This window comes from Hakea prostrata, chromosome 4, assembly GCF_041222555.1.
Source record: "Hakea prostrata isolate BN-2017 chromosome 4, UWA_Hpros_2, whole genome shotgun sequence".
Lineage (NCBI taxonomy): Eukaryota > Viridiplantae > Streptophyta > Magnoliopsida > Proteales > Proteaceae > Hakea > Hakea prostrata.
This window is the reverse complement of record NC_142603.1, coordinates 31,266,390-31,283,938: the sequence shown is the minus strand read 5'-3', so window position 1 is coordinate 31,283,938 and position 17,549 is coordinate 31,266,390.

The following is a 17,549-nucleotide window of genomic DNA, read 5'->3' as shown; positions in this document are numbered from 1 at the left end:
GGATGTGACACCATGAACCTTTTGACTCTACCTTTGAGAGTGACAGGGCTACTAGGTAGAGTGATGCCCTGGAAACATCAAGTGACGGTGCTCGAACTTTCGAGCCCTCTACCCTAGGGTTTGATCGTGACCCCTAGAAGCAATGATTCCAAAGAATCTTGACCTCGTCCCTCAAGTGTTCGAGAAGAAAAGTCCCTAAGTGTTAGGGCTCAATTTAAGGTAGAAAGGAAAAGGTGGGTCAATAGCCTTTTTCTGGAAGAGCTCAACCTCCAGAGCTCGATGTCAAGAGGCCAAAAACCTTTCACACTTGAACACGATGATTTTGACCTAAGCACTTCTGGTCCAATTTTTTTCCTTTGGAGATGACCAAGATGATCTGGAGTTCATGTGAATGCCCTATGCTATTCCTGGCAAATACGGTCTTCGAGTGGCATCCGAGCATGAGCGTGCCCATAAGCCCCCTCCAAGAGAGTTTGTTGTGTATGAGGATGCCTTTAAAAGTGGGTCAAGGCTCCCCATGCACCTAGTTTGTCACATCCCTCCAGCCGGTACCCTATCTGGAATATCCGGAGGTGTGATCCACAACCCCAAATATCAGTTCAGGACAATCATATACCCACATAACACAAAAATATAATCAAGAGCAAGAGCAAACCCTTGTAATAATGTAATTTAAGATACAATCAAGGAATGGATCTCAGAAGGATCACAAAAGAATATCTGAGTGCGGAATAAATGATACCAAAACAAAGTTAGAGTATAGAGTATAACAGAAACAAACTCTAAAATCAATGCAAAAGGTAGATCAAATCTAATGTACTACAACCGAATCCATGGATTCTCATGGATAGACTAGAGTGAATGAGAATCCATTCTAGGAGTAAGAAAACAATAGAGCATGATCAGAGAATAACCTAAGAATAGATCTAACATGGTTTAGAAGTCCAATCATTCAAGTAAGAAAAGGTCATGAAAATCATGCTAGGTTAAACACCGAAATCACATCTTGTTGCTCATGGAAAGAATAGAGTGAATGGGGATTCACTCTAAGACTGTGAAGATGAAGAAGTGGGTCATTATAGCATAAGACCTTCTTCACAATCACCATAATGGATAGAAAGAGAAGAGTGAGTAGATCTAGAGAGAATGAGTGCGATTACTAACCTTGAAGAAGAAGATTCGACGGAGGAAACTCTCATGGATGCTTGGGATCTTCCTTGGCCTTGAAGAGAGAGCTCTAGGGTTCTTCTCATGTTCTCCAATAGCTTAGAGGCAAAGTGGTTCGAATTAGATCAAAGTTGTTATATATAAGTCTCCAGAAACATAATTTTCCAAAAATAACCAAATCTATCTCGAGGACTAGCTTGGTCACCCCAGGCGACCAAGGCAGTAGTACCATTTGGTAAAAAGCTGACTTTTGGTCTCCGAAAGCCCCCAACTATATTTGGGTCCTTCTCCAACTTAAGTAAGGGTCTTACCTAACTTCATAGGACCTTCCAAAGGTTGTCATCACTGTACTCATGGTCCACTTCCCAAGTCCATCATTATTCAAGTTACATTTTCTTTAAAGTTAGTCAAGGTTTCCAAAATGGGATCTTCACTAAGGATTTCCGGATTAGGGTTTTGCTTGATTTCACAGTCTTTGGCATTCTTAACCACTTTGGAATGTGTCCAGGTATGTTAGCTCTGAACAATTGGCGCAACATCATTTGCTCTTGGCATTTCTGTAAATAGTGTGAGGTTGGTGTTACCCCACCCTATATGAAATCCCACACCAACCCTAATCTGGAAATCTATTTTGTAGGTCCGAAGACCCAAAGTCAAGGTAGAAGACAACTGTGGACCCTCTTTGCTGAACCCATTGGCTCTGACCTAGAACCAATGGAGATTGATAGTGAAGATCCCATTAGAGGAAATCTTGTTTGATTTTGGAAGAAGATGTAACCTAAATGATGATGGACTTAGAAGATGGACCTTGAGTACAATGTAGACACCTTTGAAAGGTCATATGAAGTCAAGTAAGACTCTTCCTTAAGTTGGTTGAGGACCCAAGTGGTGGTTTTGGCTTTTGGAACCAAAATTCAGCAATTTGTGAGGGGGGAACCCTTTGGTTGATTGGATTGACCAAGGCAATCAACCAAAGCAAGCCTCGGGTAGAATTGTTTATTTTTGGAAGTTTAAGGTTTTGAAGTCCTATTTATATGTAACTTCAGACTAAACCTAAACATTTTGCCTTTTAACTTTTGGAGAACGTGAGAAGAACCCTAAAGCCTCATCTTCAAGCCCAATGTTGATTCCAAGCATCCAAGCAAAGTTCCTCCATTGATCTTCTTCTACAGGGTTAGTATTCAATCCAATACTTCATTGATTTACTACTTGTTTTGATTGTGAGGAAGGTCCCACACTATTGTAATGACCTAATCTCAAGATCCTCATAGTCTTATAGTGAATTCCAATTCACTCTATATTTTCCTTGAGCAATATGATGTTATTTAATGTTTTGATCTAGCATGAGACCATGATTTACTCTTACTGTAGTAAGTTGATTCTAATCCATATTAGATCTGTTCCTAAGTTGTTTTCTATGCATGATCTACTATTCTCTTATCTTTAGAATGAATCCCCATTCATTCTAGTTTTTCCGTGAGAATCCGCGAATCAAGCCTATTAGGTGATTTATTAGATTTATATTCTAATGGCCTTGTTTGATGTTTAAATCATCATAGATAGTCTCCAAATGTTACTTTATAATTTTCCTATTAATTTTGGAGTGTTCTGATGTCGTTCGAAGAGTTTCCGACCAAAGATGGAAGTTGCTGTCCATACACAGTAGCTTTGGTCAATCCCTCCAATCGACCAAAGGTGTGCCTGACATCAACTTTACTCCGTTTCATCTCCGATCATTAGAGTTTGTTCCTTATACTCTCTACATGTTTGTTTAGGGTTATTTTTCTGATTTTGGAATTGCCCTTTTGATCTCTTATTTGGAGTTTGTGAAGTTGGATATAAGGTGAGTACGTTCACTCACAATATGCACAAATACATGCTTTGATATGTTAGGACTTATATGTAAAACCCAGCCCTAACCTTGACCCGGAAACCTTGTTATTTGTAGGTCCGATGACCCGAAGTAAAGTAAGAAGTCAGCTTTGGGCCATCCCAGTGGTGGACTTGGTGTCTGGCTTTGAATCCATGAAAGTTGATGATGAAGTTCTATTTATGGAAACTGAATCTTGATGAAGATCGGATTAGTTGATGGACTTGGAGTGCTCTCTATCTTGGTTTGAAGGCATTTCTACCTATTAGGTAAGTCACTTGACTTGTGTGCAAAACCCCTTCAGGATTGGATTTGATCTGGGCCTTCAATTCCCTGTTTTGGATTTGCTGTCAGCATTGGTCGACTGATTGGTCGACTGGGCCAGTCGACCAATCCACTCGACCAATGAGTGCTGTCTTTGGCAATTAGGTTTTTCTTGCTCTATTTAAGTCCAATCTCGAGTCCACTTTGTATTTGCTGCCTCCAAACTCCTTGGAACAAACCAAAGACCTCTGCAAGTCATCTCCCTTGCATCCTTGGTGATTTTCTTGACGGATCTTCGTCGAAACTATTCCTTTTGCATCAAAAGGTATGTCTACACTCTCTTCTTCTCCTCCATCTTTGTTTTTCTTTCCTTTTTGAGTTGAGACAGTAGAAGAGATGCTGCATTCTCTGTTGCAAACATCTCTGGACTTGTTCTCATGATCATCCTAAGGATTAGAGGCTAGAACAATGATCTTAACCATGATCATTGCAAGCTTTTGAAGGAATCATGATTAAACCATGATCTAATCTTGTTAAACTTCTGATTTGAATTCTGATCTCCTTGGATCTTCTATTTTGATCATGTGAGTAGTTAATTACTATGTTTTCTTTTCATGATCCATGATCTATCAATCTCTAGTTGTTCTCTTCTACCATACTATGTGTTCTTCATGAATCATGGTAGTTACATATATGGTAGGTTTTATTTCCTTATTTAGATTTATGCTTTTAAGCCTATTTCCTTGAAGATCTAAGTATGTTTTCATGATACCTTTACCTGAAGCAATGATCCATCCTCCTATTGTTCTTGTCTTTGATTTCTATTTCGAATTCATCAAAATCCATGGTTGATCTAATTATGGTAACTTTTTGTTTCCTAATTTGGATCTTGATGTCTTGTTTGAATTAATGTTTTGAGGTCCCCTATATGTTAGAATACTACTGATGTAGTTTACCCCTTGATTAGTACCCTTTTGAACCACCAAATTCAGATTTCATATCTTAAAACTCTGTTTTTTTTAGGCTACTGTCTGCATTGGTCGACTGATTGGTCGACTGGACCAGTCGACCAATCCACTCGACCAATGAGTTCAGCAACTCCAGAATTGGTCTGTGTTGGATGTTTTGGTATCTTTTCTGTTAGGGATCTTTCCTAATATGTTGTATATACTTGTTTAGGACCTTCTTCTCAAGTTTGCCAAGATCTTACTTGACTTCTTAGGATTCCTTTGCGAGTTATAAAAGGTAAGGATGGTTATTTCCTTAATTACATAGATAGCATGAATCTAGTTTCTATATTTGAATATCATTGATATGTTTCCTAAATTAGATTCTTACAATGATATACTACTGTTGCATAACCTTGATTACAGTAGCATTGCTTAAATTGATTCATGTATGATTTACTTACCAATTATATACAAGTGATTGTAATTATTGATTTCTTTCCATATATGAAGTTTCCATATATGTGATGATATGAATTGATGCATGTGTATGCTTAAGTATGGTTTGGAAAGGAGAGGTGTCCTTTTGACACTTCTGTCCTTGGACTACTACGGGAATATTATGGGACGTTTCCGGAGATGCCCTCTGGACACCTTCCTAAACTATTGGATGACATATCTAGGATTGTCTAGTAGTGTTTGGCTAGGATGTCCTGTTATGTCAGACCCTAATCGGAGGGGTATTGAGACCGAACGACCCGTGGTAGCAATGGGGATTCATGGGCACTCAAGACCGGTAACCAACCCGTGAGAGGACAGGAATCACATTGTGGGGGCCATTTATTGGTAGGGTTGCATATGGTTAGACTTGGGCTCACGGGCGCTTAAGACCGGTAACCAACCCGTGAGAGGACGTGAGAGCTTCCCGTTTACCATATGTGGATGATCAATAGGGTTGATGAGTCCGTAGTCAGGGACTATGAGGACTCTAGTGTGAAGGATACCGGAAAGGATCGTCAGGGACGAGGAATGGACGTATCTTGATCTGACTTGATGTAACCAAGTAGAAGACTTGCATTTGGCTAGGCTTAACCCTGACATGCGTCGGTACTTAGACCAATGGTGATGTGAGAGAGTGGTGACTTAACCCCCAGCCATGGAATGTCCCGAGGGATGCCGGACCCATTACCAACTGATGATGAGTGATTGAGACCTTCCTAAAGAAGTACGGTGCTATGACTTAAAGCATGTCTGCCAATAGAGACCAGCATACATAGAGTTAGATTCATTCATTCATTGCTTGTCTCATAACATATTGCATTTATGTTTGTTCTGAAATCCTGCCATTTATGATATTATGGATTTAACTGCCTTACTGAGTTTCTTTGAAACTCATTCCTTTATTGTACAATGTTTGTTAGACTATCCTGCAGGTACTGAATACTATGACGGTCCCTATGAAGAAGCGCAAGGCGAGGAGGCATATCTCCAGGAAGGTGATTGCGGTTACCACAATTACACTGAAGATCCCGCGAGTGGTTATGCTCCGTACGATGCTTAGTCCGACCATTGAGTGGAAGCGTCCTTGTGCTATTTATGAGAATTACACTTATAAGGATGTTGTCTATAAAGTGAAGAACAATTTAGTTACCCAATGTACTTGCTACTGGGATTAGATTTTGTCTAGTTTATTATCTTTTAGAGCTACTTTTTCCACTGGTTGTAAAGTGGGATTTTTGCCTCACTTTACTTATCTGTTTGATACTCTGATTATATCTATCATTCTGATTTGTTTATGATTCATTCTTTCCTTATTGGATTTATGGTTTATCTTCCGCACTTTTATTATGATTGTTCATGATTATGTTATTGTGAATGTGGGAGGCTGATCACTCGATACCTGATCTTCGGGCTGTGGATCACACTCTCGAGGTATGCCAGATAGGGTACCGGCTGGGAGGACGTGACATTATATGCATGTGTTAGCTACTGTAGTTATACTTTTTCTATATTGTTATACTTCTGTAATTACAGTAGGCTACTCATGATATGATTTACATACTGTTATGGAATATGAATGAGGTGAATGTGAGTTGGACTATATTGTGATATTTATGGAATCATGATGTGAAGTGATTGCCTAGGTTGTGATTGGGAATGCCCTTTTTGCGTTTCTCTCATTGGACATCAATGGAGGTGGTATGAGACGCTTTTCTATGGTGCCTCTTGGCACTTTCCCTAATTACTGGTTGACATACCTAGGATTGGTCTAGATGAGTTTGGATAGGGAAACCCTATCATATCTGACCCTATCGGAAGGGGAATTGAGACCGAGTGACCCGTGGCAGCACTTGTGATTTCTCAAAATACGTGCATCAGAGCCGTGAGAGGACGTAAATCACATTGTGGGGGCAATTTATTAGTAGGGTTGCATATGATAATCCTAGGTTGATGGGTGCTTAAGACTGGTAACCAACCCATGAGAGGACATGAGCTTCTCATTTATCATATGTGGATGAACAATAGGGTTAAGAGTCCACATATTTGAGAGGGAGATGGTGACTCTAGGGAGGGAGATACCGGAACGGACTGCATAGGGACGAAAGGGAGGCTATTATACCAGAACGAACTGTCTAGTGCACGGAAGGGAGGTATCTGACTTCGAGTAGATGGGACACTTGACACATGCCAATACTCAGACCATTGGTGGTGAGTGATAGTGTTGCCCTAAACCCCAGTCATGGAATGTTCAAGAAGGATGCCAGACCCAATTAACACCGGAGAACCCAAAAGACGTGCATTAGAGCCGAGAGGGAGTGATTTGAGACTTACCCAAAGGAGTATGGTGTTTTATCTTAATGCGTGTCTGCCAATTGAGACCAGCATACTTAGAGTTACTAGCATATTGCATCCATAGTCTCATATCATTGCATCACGTTTGCTTTGAACTGCTTGTAGTTGTTTATTGTGAATTGAACTACTTGCTGAGTTTTTTTGAACTCCCCCTTCGGGTGATATATTTTTAGATGACCTTGCAAGTTTGGAAGAGATCCCGTGCGCCAGTACGGAGGACCCTTCCTTATATGGTACAGCTACAAATATTATTGGAGAAGATAATGACCAGTGGTACGACTAGTAAACCAGTGTGGACCACACTAATGGCTCCTATTGATAGTAATAGACATCGTCTCATTCCCCGGTGGAATCGTGAGTTAGATGCTAATCCAAAGTTGCTGGAGCATAAACCCCAGGCAAAGAAGATGTAAACTAAAGAAGAAGAAGAAGAGCCCATGGAAGAATAGAATAGTTTTCTTTATGTTCATAGTTTATTCCTGATGTGATATCTTTAGTCTTACTTTAGTATTTTGGATCTACTCTTCCGCATTTGGACCTATAGAGTTGTAGTTATTTTCTCTGGTTATACTCTGATGATATTTCAAGATTAATTCCCTTAATTGATTTCTTAATAAAGGTGAACATTGATTATTCTTTGCTTATGATTGTGTTATTGCTTTATGTGGTTATATGGTTTCCCTAAACTTAACCATGGGACTTGTGGAATCACACCTTCGGGTATCGCAGTTAAGGTACTGGTTGGGGGGATGTGACAGAGTGGTATCAAAGCCCAAAGTTTGTGGACAATCATCATCACAGACCACAATAATGGAGCATCTTTGAGTCATAGATCAAAAAGTGACTCAATTTTCTTAGAAGCGAATAATAGAAAACTTCTAAATAGAAACTTGAATTAATGAAGCATAATGCACTAATTTTGAATAATGCATAGTAAAAATGTTAAACATGCATCCTAATGCAATAAAGGAAATGCATAATGTACAATAAGACAAGTGAAACAACTAAACTTCATTAATTTCTTAGAAAATTTTTATAGGATGAAAGATAAAGTAAGTACATTTGTGATAACATAAAAGGAAAAGACCCTAGAACTATCTATCTAGGTGATCGTCTCTGAGAACCGAGCTGATCTCCCATAGCTCGAGACTCCTCCTCTAGTTGTGTCAATCGATCTCCTATAGAAAATATGCGAGTCTCTATCCTCTCCTGTTGTGCCTCCATCCTCTCGAGAGTGGAAGTAATTGCTGACAACTGAGAAGCCACACTCGAAGCCTTAGAAGTTGAATGTGAAGGACCTCTTGTGAAATCCCACCTAACCCTAACCTGGACACCCTGTTTGTTTTGGATGAAGAAGAGCTTGATTGATGTTGAAGAGCTTGGTTGTTGGAATTGAGGCCTGGTTGGACATGTTTTGGAAGGTCCCTCAATGCTAGGTAAGTCACTTATTGAGTTGGGAGAAGCCCCATTGAAAATTCTGAGGTTTAGTGCTTGAAATCCCAGTTTTTGGGCTTGTTGTCAGCCTGGGTCTATCAGGTGGGTCGATCAGACCTGAGAGACCCACAGGGTCAGGGGCAGTTTTGTAAAATTCTATTTTTTTAAAGGTTTTTGATGCTCTATATATTAGAACTTTGTGGATTTCAGCCTTCCTAAGCCTCTGGAGAATGTGGGAAGAAGCTTAGAACCTCCTCTTCGAAGCCAAGGAAGATCCCCAAGCATCCGTTAGAGTTTCTCCGTCGAATCTTCTTCTACAAGGTTAGGAATAAATCTGTTTCTCTCTAGATCTACTCTCTCTACTGTTTCTTCTAATTGTTTTGATTGTGAGGAAGGTATTACACTATTGTAATGGCCTAGTCTCTGATCCTCATAGTCTTAGACTAAATCCCCATTCACTCTATGTTTCCTTGAAGCCATTTGGTGAGTTTTTTTAATTTTGATATTGCATGAGACCAAGAGTTAATCTCTCTTTGTTTTCTATCTACCTTTATGATTGTGAGGAAGGTCTCATGCCATTGTTATGACCTTTCCTTCTATCCCCATAATTTGTGGGCGAATCCCTTTTCCCTTTATCACTTTGAGTTGTTGTGGGTTGATTTTGAGGGGCAATTTTAGGGTAACTTTAAAAAATGGGTATCCATTCGAAGACCTTGATTTCTTTTTCATGTTAGACCCTTCCCAATGCCAATTCTTGATTTTGAAATACTGTTCTTTCTTTCCTAGAGTAAAACCCCTTTCTCTCTAGTCTCTTCGTGAAATCCACGGATCGATTTCGGTAAAAACCCTAGTTTATGATTCGATTAGAATTCTATCCCATTGACCGTGTTTGATGCTTAGACCTTCATAGATAGTTTTAGTAGTGTTTGGGGAACTCCCTTTTGAATTTCGGTGTAATCGGACTTCAAACGAAGAAGTTATGACCAATTTAGGGTTTTCTGTCCGTACAGAACACTGCGGGTCGATCACCTGGGTCGATCAGCCTGAAAAACCCAGCTGAGTGACCCACAGAGTCAATGACACCAATTTTTCTCTATCTTGCTTCTGTTTTGTCCCCGATCGTTAGGGTTTGTTCCTTTTGTTCAATACATGTCTGTTTAAGCTTGTTTAGGTGATTTTGGTCTTGTTCTTTGATCTCTCACTTAAAGGTTATAGATTCAAAATTTGAGGTTAGTACGTTCACTCACAATATGCAAATTTACATGCTTGTCATAATATGATTCAAATGCATGAATTAGCTACTGTTGTTTTACTTTCTTTACATTATATTACTACTGTAATTACAGTAGCATGTTCATATTATGATTTACATATTGGAATTGATCATGAATGATGTGAATGTGATTTGGACTATGATGTGATATTTATGGAATCATGATATAATATGAATGCATAGGTTATAATTGTGGAATGGGGAATGCCCTTTTGGTGTTTCTGTCTTCATGGAGGTGGTATGAGACGCTTTCCTATGGTGCCCTTTGGCGCTTTCCTTGACTACTGGTTGACCTACCTAGGATTGGTCTAGAAGTGTTGGCTAGGAAACCCCTGTCATATCTGACCCTATTGGAAGGGGAATTGAGACCAAGTGACCCCGTGGCAGCAGTGGGGATTTGTGGGCGCTCAAGATCGATAGCCAATCAGTGAGAGGACATGAATCACATTGTGGGGGCCATTCATTGGTAGGGTTGCATATGGTAGACTTGGGCTCATGGGCGCTCAAGACTGGTAGCCAAACCATGAAAGGACATGAGAGCTTCCTGTTTACTATATGTGGATGACCAATCGGGTTAAGAGTCTATGTAGCCGAGAAGGAGACGGTGACTCTAGTGGGAAAGGTACCGGAAAAGATTGCGAGAAGCGAGGAATAGACGTATCTAACCCTAAGTAGATATGACTCAGTGGATGACTTGCATTGGGCTAAGATTAACCCTGTACACGTGCCAATACTCAGACCAATGGTGATGTGAGAGAGTGGTGACCTAAACCCCAGCCATAGAATGTCTAGGAAGGATGCAGGACCCAATTACCAATGGAGAACTCAAGATACTAGGAAGGTTGAGGGAGAGTGATTTGAGACCTACCCAGAGGAGTATGGTGAGAGCTGCATATATAGAGTTAGAAGCATACTTGCATTCATTGTTTCATCTCATTGCATTTAGCGACTCGTTTGGTTTCCAAGATGTTGGCGACTACGAGCAATACAGTGAAGCATTCCCGTATGATGACGGAGTGTACCAGAATTAGCCGGATCTTGAAGCTTTACTCTTTTTGTCTAGTTTTAGAATGATTCTTTGTTTCCTTTTCTTTATTTCAGTTGTAATAGCTTTAGATCTTGCTTTAGACTTCTGATCTACCTTTCCGCTTTGTTTGTGGGGTATATTTCCACTATTCTCTATAGTTATCTTTAGATTGGTATCTTATTTTTCCGCACTCTGATATTCTTTTGTGATCTTTTTGAGTTCCTTTCTTGATTTTATTATTAAATTGCTTCAATAAAATGATTTGTTCTTGCTTTTGATTATGTTATTGTGCTAAGTGGATATGATTGTTCCTAAACTTGATCTTCGAGACTGTGGATCACACCTCCGGGTATTCCAAAAAGGGTACTGGCTGGAGGGATGTGACACCTCCAACCTCAAAATATCGTGGCATAGGAATATCATCATGCCCTTAATTATCCATCCCCTTCTCTTTGGTGACTCTCATCATCATCATCATCATCATCATCATCATCATCATCTTGAGCCTAAGCTGGTATCTCACCATCCTCATCATCCTCATCGTCCTGCTCACCCTCGGATCTTAATGCATCGTGAAGCTGCATTTTCCCGATAATCCTAGAACCAATGCCCTCTCCTAAGTCCCAATGAATCACCTCCGTGTCCTCGAGATTGACATTGAAGTGATGAAAGATGACTGTTAGTAGTCAACCGAATGCTAAGTTCCTGACCCTAGGACACTCGACTCGATCGATCATGACGTGCTGCCTAATGTAGGCTAAAGTGATATGATGCCCCGTGTAGATGTTGTAGATGACAAGTGCCTCCATCACTGTCACCCTACTATGATGACCGGCCTTCGGGATGATATTTCGCCCGATGATGTGAGCGACAACACTAGCCTAAGGAATCATCTCGGTGCCGCTCCTCAGACTGTAGCAGTGAATGTCATCTCAAAGAGTCAAACAAATCTCGTGAAGCTCTTGTGGATGTAAAGCCTCGGTAATGTTAATGCCTACTGGAATCCACCAACAGGAATCTGGATAGTGTGGTACCCCTAGTATGCGGGCCAGTACTCTCATAGAAAATCTGACCTATGTGTCCTTGACCCATGATTGTAGAACTAATCTCATATCCCCATGGATGTCTATCTCCGTGTGGTAGGTCAAGTTACTATACAAGTGCCTGACTAGATTTGGATAGACCGGGTAGTTTGTAGTGTGGAGATGAAGCCACTGCATCGCCTCTAACCTCTGCTGGATGCGGAATGTCTGAAGATCATCAGTGATAACAAGATGACCGTACTTTGTAGGAAGATCCCAATAGTAATACTTGTACGAGAACTCTGCCTTTGGTGTGGTAAATAGATCCTGTCTAATAACCACTGGGCGAGGAACATGTGCCCGACCTCTATCCACACGTCTCCCACGTCGCGGCATAGTGAACCTATTGAGACAAGGCAAATATTTCAATGAGTTAGTCCAATAGGCCTGTTTTCACTGAAGAAGGGTATTTTGGTATTTTTTCAGAAATTTTCGATTTCAGTGAAAACAACGTTTAGGACATGATAGCATGTGCATAATAGTTGGTTTAGCATGCTAAGTGAGCTTGTTTGGTGAAAGACCCTGAAAACCCTTATTTTTTTGAAGAAAATTCAGCAAGGGGAAAATTGGTGAAAAAACCTACTTTTGGGTGAAATTTTGAGATTTTGAATTTTTGGAATTTGGTTGAACGAAGTGTGTGAGCACCTTACCCATATTGAATCATGTGTGTGGGAAGTGGTTTGATCTTAAAATTCCATTTGGTTTGAATATGGGACAAAAATTTCAAAAGAGGGCTTTTTGGTTGATAAATAGTGAAAATGCAAGTGTTGTGTGTTGAACTTAAGTGTTGAAGCATGGCATTGAGTGGAAAATCTTGGAGCATGTTAGAAAATGTTCCTAGACGTGATTCTAACCTAAAACAGCAAGCATTGACAAAAATCAAGAAGAGGGTTATGCCATTTGAGAGATTGAACATCACTTACTTGGTGTTGATGATCGAAGTGTTGATGAAGGTTATTGTTGAAGCCTCTTGAGAGCCTAGAAACCCTTGGAAAACCCTAGAAACTTTTCTCCAAAGCCCAAACCCGAAATGAGAAGATATGGAATAAGTGTGTTTTGCATGTTGGGAACATGAGTTTGATTTTTGATGATTTTCTCAGATTTTTTATTTCTTGATAAATTAACAGGATGGTTGATACAAGGAATTGTGGTGCCTCTGTCTCTCCAAGCGACCAAAGGTGAGAGACCAATGCGCTGTTGTATAGACAGTGAGAGTTCCACAAAAAGATACTAAGACTATCTATGATGATCTAAGCATCAAACATGGTCAATGGAATAGAATTCTAATCGAATCATAAAATGGGGTTTTTACTAAAATCAGTCCGTGTATCTCACAGAAAGACTAGAGAGGAAGGGGTTTCATTCTAGGAAAGAGGGAACAGTAATTCAAAATCAAGAATTGGCATTGGGAAAGGTCTAACATGAAATAGTAATCAAGGTTTTCAAATGGATACCCATTCTTGAAGGTTACCCTAGAATTTCCCCTCAAAATCAATCCACAGCAGATTCACAAAGTGATAGAGGGAAAAGGGATTCACCCTAAAATTATGGGGATAGAAGGGAAGGTCAAGGTAATGGTATGAGACCTTCCTCATAATCACAGAGGTAGATAGAAAACAATGAGACAGTAAATCTAGAGAGAAACAGATCGATTACTAACCTTGTAGAAGAGGATTCGATGGAGAAACTCTAACAGATGCTTGGGGATCTTCCTTGGCTTCGAAGAGGAGGTTTTAAGGTTCTTCCCACGTTCTCCAGAGGCTTTAGAACATTATGGGACTAATTAGAACGAAAAACACTTAAATAGGGCTTCAAAAACCTAATTTCCCAGGAATTGACCAAACTGCCCCTGTCACCTTTAGTTGGTCAGGGTTGGTCACTTGGAGCGACCAAGCTTGCCAGTAAGGTCAAAATTAGATTTTTGGTCTCCGACGGCCACAAGCTTCACTTGGGTCCTTCACCAACTTAAAAAAGGGTCTTACCTAACTTTATAGGACCATCCAAAGGTGTCAACACCGAAATCTTGGTCCGCCTTTCTAGCCGAACTTCATTCAAAACACATCATCATCCAAACTCACTTGGGGTTTCCACTAAGACCTTCATTATCAACCCCAAAGGGTTCTAGGTCAAACCTAATGGGTTCAAACTTGGATGCCCCATAGTTGTCTTCTTCCTTCACTTCGGGTCTTCAGATCTACACTATAGATTTTTGGATTAGGGGGTTAGGTGGGATTTCATAGTCAACATGTCGTCTTCTAGCTTAAGCCTTTTGAATGCTTCATACGACAGTAGATCAACCGAGGAACCGGTGTCTACTAGGACCCGATGAACTTCCTGATTGGCTAACTTTACCTATATGATGATTGCGTTGTTGTGAGGGGTGGCTATCCCATATAAATCTTCGTCGGTGAAGGTAATTGGCTCGGGACAGGATTGGCTCTTTCTTTTCCTCGGCAGGTGTACAGCCCCCATGAACCGGGCCTTTTGTTTTGCCTTCTTGACCGACTCAACGGTCGGTCCTCCTAATATGACATACACGGGAGTTTCCTCTCTTTCTTTCCCTTTTTCTGTCTTCTTTGCAGCTTCTCCCAGTCTTGGTGATCAAGGTCTTTTTCGGTTGTTGGGTGATTTGTCCCAGGAGCGTCACGATCCCCTCACAAACTGACCAAGCTTGCCCTTTTGTATTAACTTTTCAATTTCTAACTTGAGGTTGTGACAGTCGTTTGTGTTGTGACCTTAATCATTGTGGAAACGGAAGTACTTTTTCTTGTCCCAATCTTCAGGCCGGGGTGCATCTTCCCAGGCTACTCTAAGGACTTTTTATCCAAGATTTGCATCAGGATCTCCAAAGGTTTGGCATTGAGAGGGGTGTTACCTTCTTGACCAGATACTGAGTCTCTCCTCCATTTTCCTTTGGTTCATTTTTCCTGGGTTTGGGATTGCCCGTCTCTCTCCCTGTTTGGCCTGTGTTCCTTGTCAGCCTTCGCCTGGGCGTCTATCACTTCATACATTGTGAAATTCAGCCCTAGCCTAACCCAGAATCCTTGTTGTTTGTGTAAAATCTAGCCCTATCCTAACCCTAACCCTGACCCTAACCCGGATCCACTATTGTTTATAGGTCCGAAGACCCGAAGCAGTGGTAGAAGAGACTTGTGGACCCTTTTGATTGATAATTATGAGTCAAAGTCCGAGCCCATGGACATTGACGATGATACCCCTTACTTGCGTACATTGTCGATGTTTAGTGAGAATCTGCGCATTGAAGAAGAGTGATTTAGTTGAAGTACCTAATGGACTCCTATGCACAATCCGAAGGTATTTCCCGAAACTAGACTTCTTGATTGAATTGTAGAAGAAAACCCCATTCAATTTGACCCTGTATAGCCTTCCAAATCCCTTCCCGGAGTTGTTTGAACTAATCCTGATTTTCTATTGAATTCTAGTTTGGTCGATCCTCTTTGGTCGATGCCATCAACCGAAGACCATCGACCAAAGTTTCCCAGACAGACAAGTTAATGATTCTTTGGAATACTCCCTATTCTATTTATACTAGCCTCGTATTCTATTGCAATCATAATCACTCCTAAGAGCGTGGGGAGAGCTTCCCAAAGCACCTCCTAGGCATTTGTGAAGAAGATTCCACCCAAATCATTGTTAATCATTGTTCCTTGTCTCCATCAACAACTACAAGGTATGATTCATCACTTCCACTCTCTATTCTATTCTTTTCTATTCTTTTCTATCCCTCTTTTTCTGTTGAGACCTTGGAGATGGTGCTGCAACCTTGCAACCATCACTCCAAGTGTCCACTCTTGCTTAACCCATGATCCTCTCACTTGCCCATTGATGCTATGCTCTCATTTCAAACTTTGCATATGCATTCTTTGATTTTCTTCTTAACTTCATACCTTCTTGTACAAAACTGAGGTATATAGTATGCTATGTACATGTTTATCACTAGCATATGATCCTAATCAAATTCCTATAAGTTCCCTTAGCTAATGCATGCCTTTTCAATGTCAATGCAATCAATTTCAATCCATGCTATGATGCTTGTCTCTTGAACTTAGTAACTCAAATTGGGGCTTTCTATTTAGACCATTGGATTATGTTAATTCCTTGATTTGTAGTGTCCTCATATTGTTCTTAAGCATCCCTCCAAGTTCCGAATCGATCCGAACCCCGGAAGACCAATTTCGGACCAAAATCCCCAAAACCCATTTTGCAGCCCCGAAAACAATTTTGGTCGATCCTCTTTGGTCGATGCCATCGACCAAGACCATCGACCAAACTGGTTGATGACAGCAACCTTAGCCAGTTTTGACCCGTTCGACATCCGATCTTCCCGATTTCTTCTCTAACTTCTTATTTATGTTTGTTTAGGGTCTTAACACTACTTTTGGATCATTCCTTGGTAATTCTTGATTCGTCATCAACTCAACCTAAGGTAAGGATGGTTATCTCCATAAACACATAGGCTATGAACTTATGTTTTAATGCTTATATTTAGTGAACATGGTCTCTTAATTGCTTTTGAATATTATAGGACTGCTATACATGTTTTAGAATAGTAGTATTATGATTTCATATACTCTTGTCATAATGGTTTATTATTCTTGTTACTTGTATTCATGATGGATCAATTCGATGTTATAATTTAACTTTTATCATGATGATGTATCAAATGTATGAGATATGATGGACCTGAGTATGTGATTGGCTAGGTATCTTGGGATTGGGGAGTGTCCTATTGACGCTTTTGATAGTATGGGATGTTCTCCGAAGGTGCCTATCGACACTTTCCCGAGTTATTGGATGACATACATAGGATTGTCTAGTTGTGTGGTTAGGATTGTCCTTGTCGTGTCAAACTCGAATCAGAAAGGTATTGAGACCGAACGACCCTTGGTAGTGTATGGTTTGATGGGCGCTCAAGACTGGTAACCAACCCGGGGGAGGACATAAACCATGCTATGGATACGCGAAAGGGGCCATTTATTGGTAGGGTTGCAAATAGCTAGACTTGGGCTCATAGGCGCTCGAAGATTGGTGGGTCATATCCGTGAGAGGACGTGAGAGCTTCCCGTCTACTATTTGTGGATGACCAATAGGGTTGATGAGTCCGGTGGGTAACATCCGTGACTCTAGTGTGAAGGATACCGTAAAGGATCCCGGGATGGGAGGAATGGACGTATCCAGGTCTGACTTGATACGAATGAGTAGATGACTTGCATTGGGCTAGGCTTTACCTTGACATGCGCCAATACTTAGACCAAATGGTGATGTGAGAGAGCGGTGACCGAAACCCCAACCATGGATTTGTCCAAGAGGGATGCAGGACCCAACTCCCCCCGATATTGAGTGATTGAGACTTACCTAAAGAAGTATGGTGCTATGGCTTAAAGCATGTCTACCATAGAGACTAGCATTCATAGAGTTAGAATCATATTTGCATCATATGTCTCATATCACATTGCATTATGTTATGATCTGTATTTATATGATTTTGGATTATGGAATAATTGCCTTCCTGAGTTATTTTGAACTCATTCCTTTTGTGCAAATGTTGTTAGATTTTCCCGCAGGTATTGAAGACTCTGATGGCACATTCTACGAGACGGACCTTGATCCC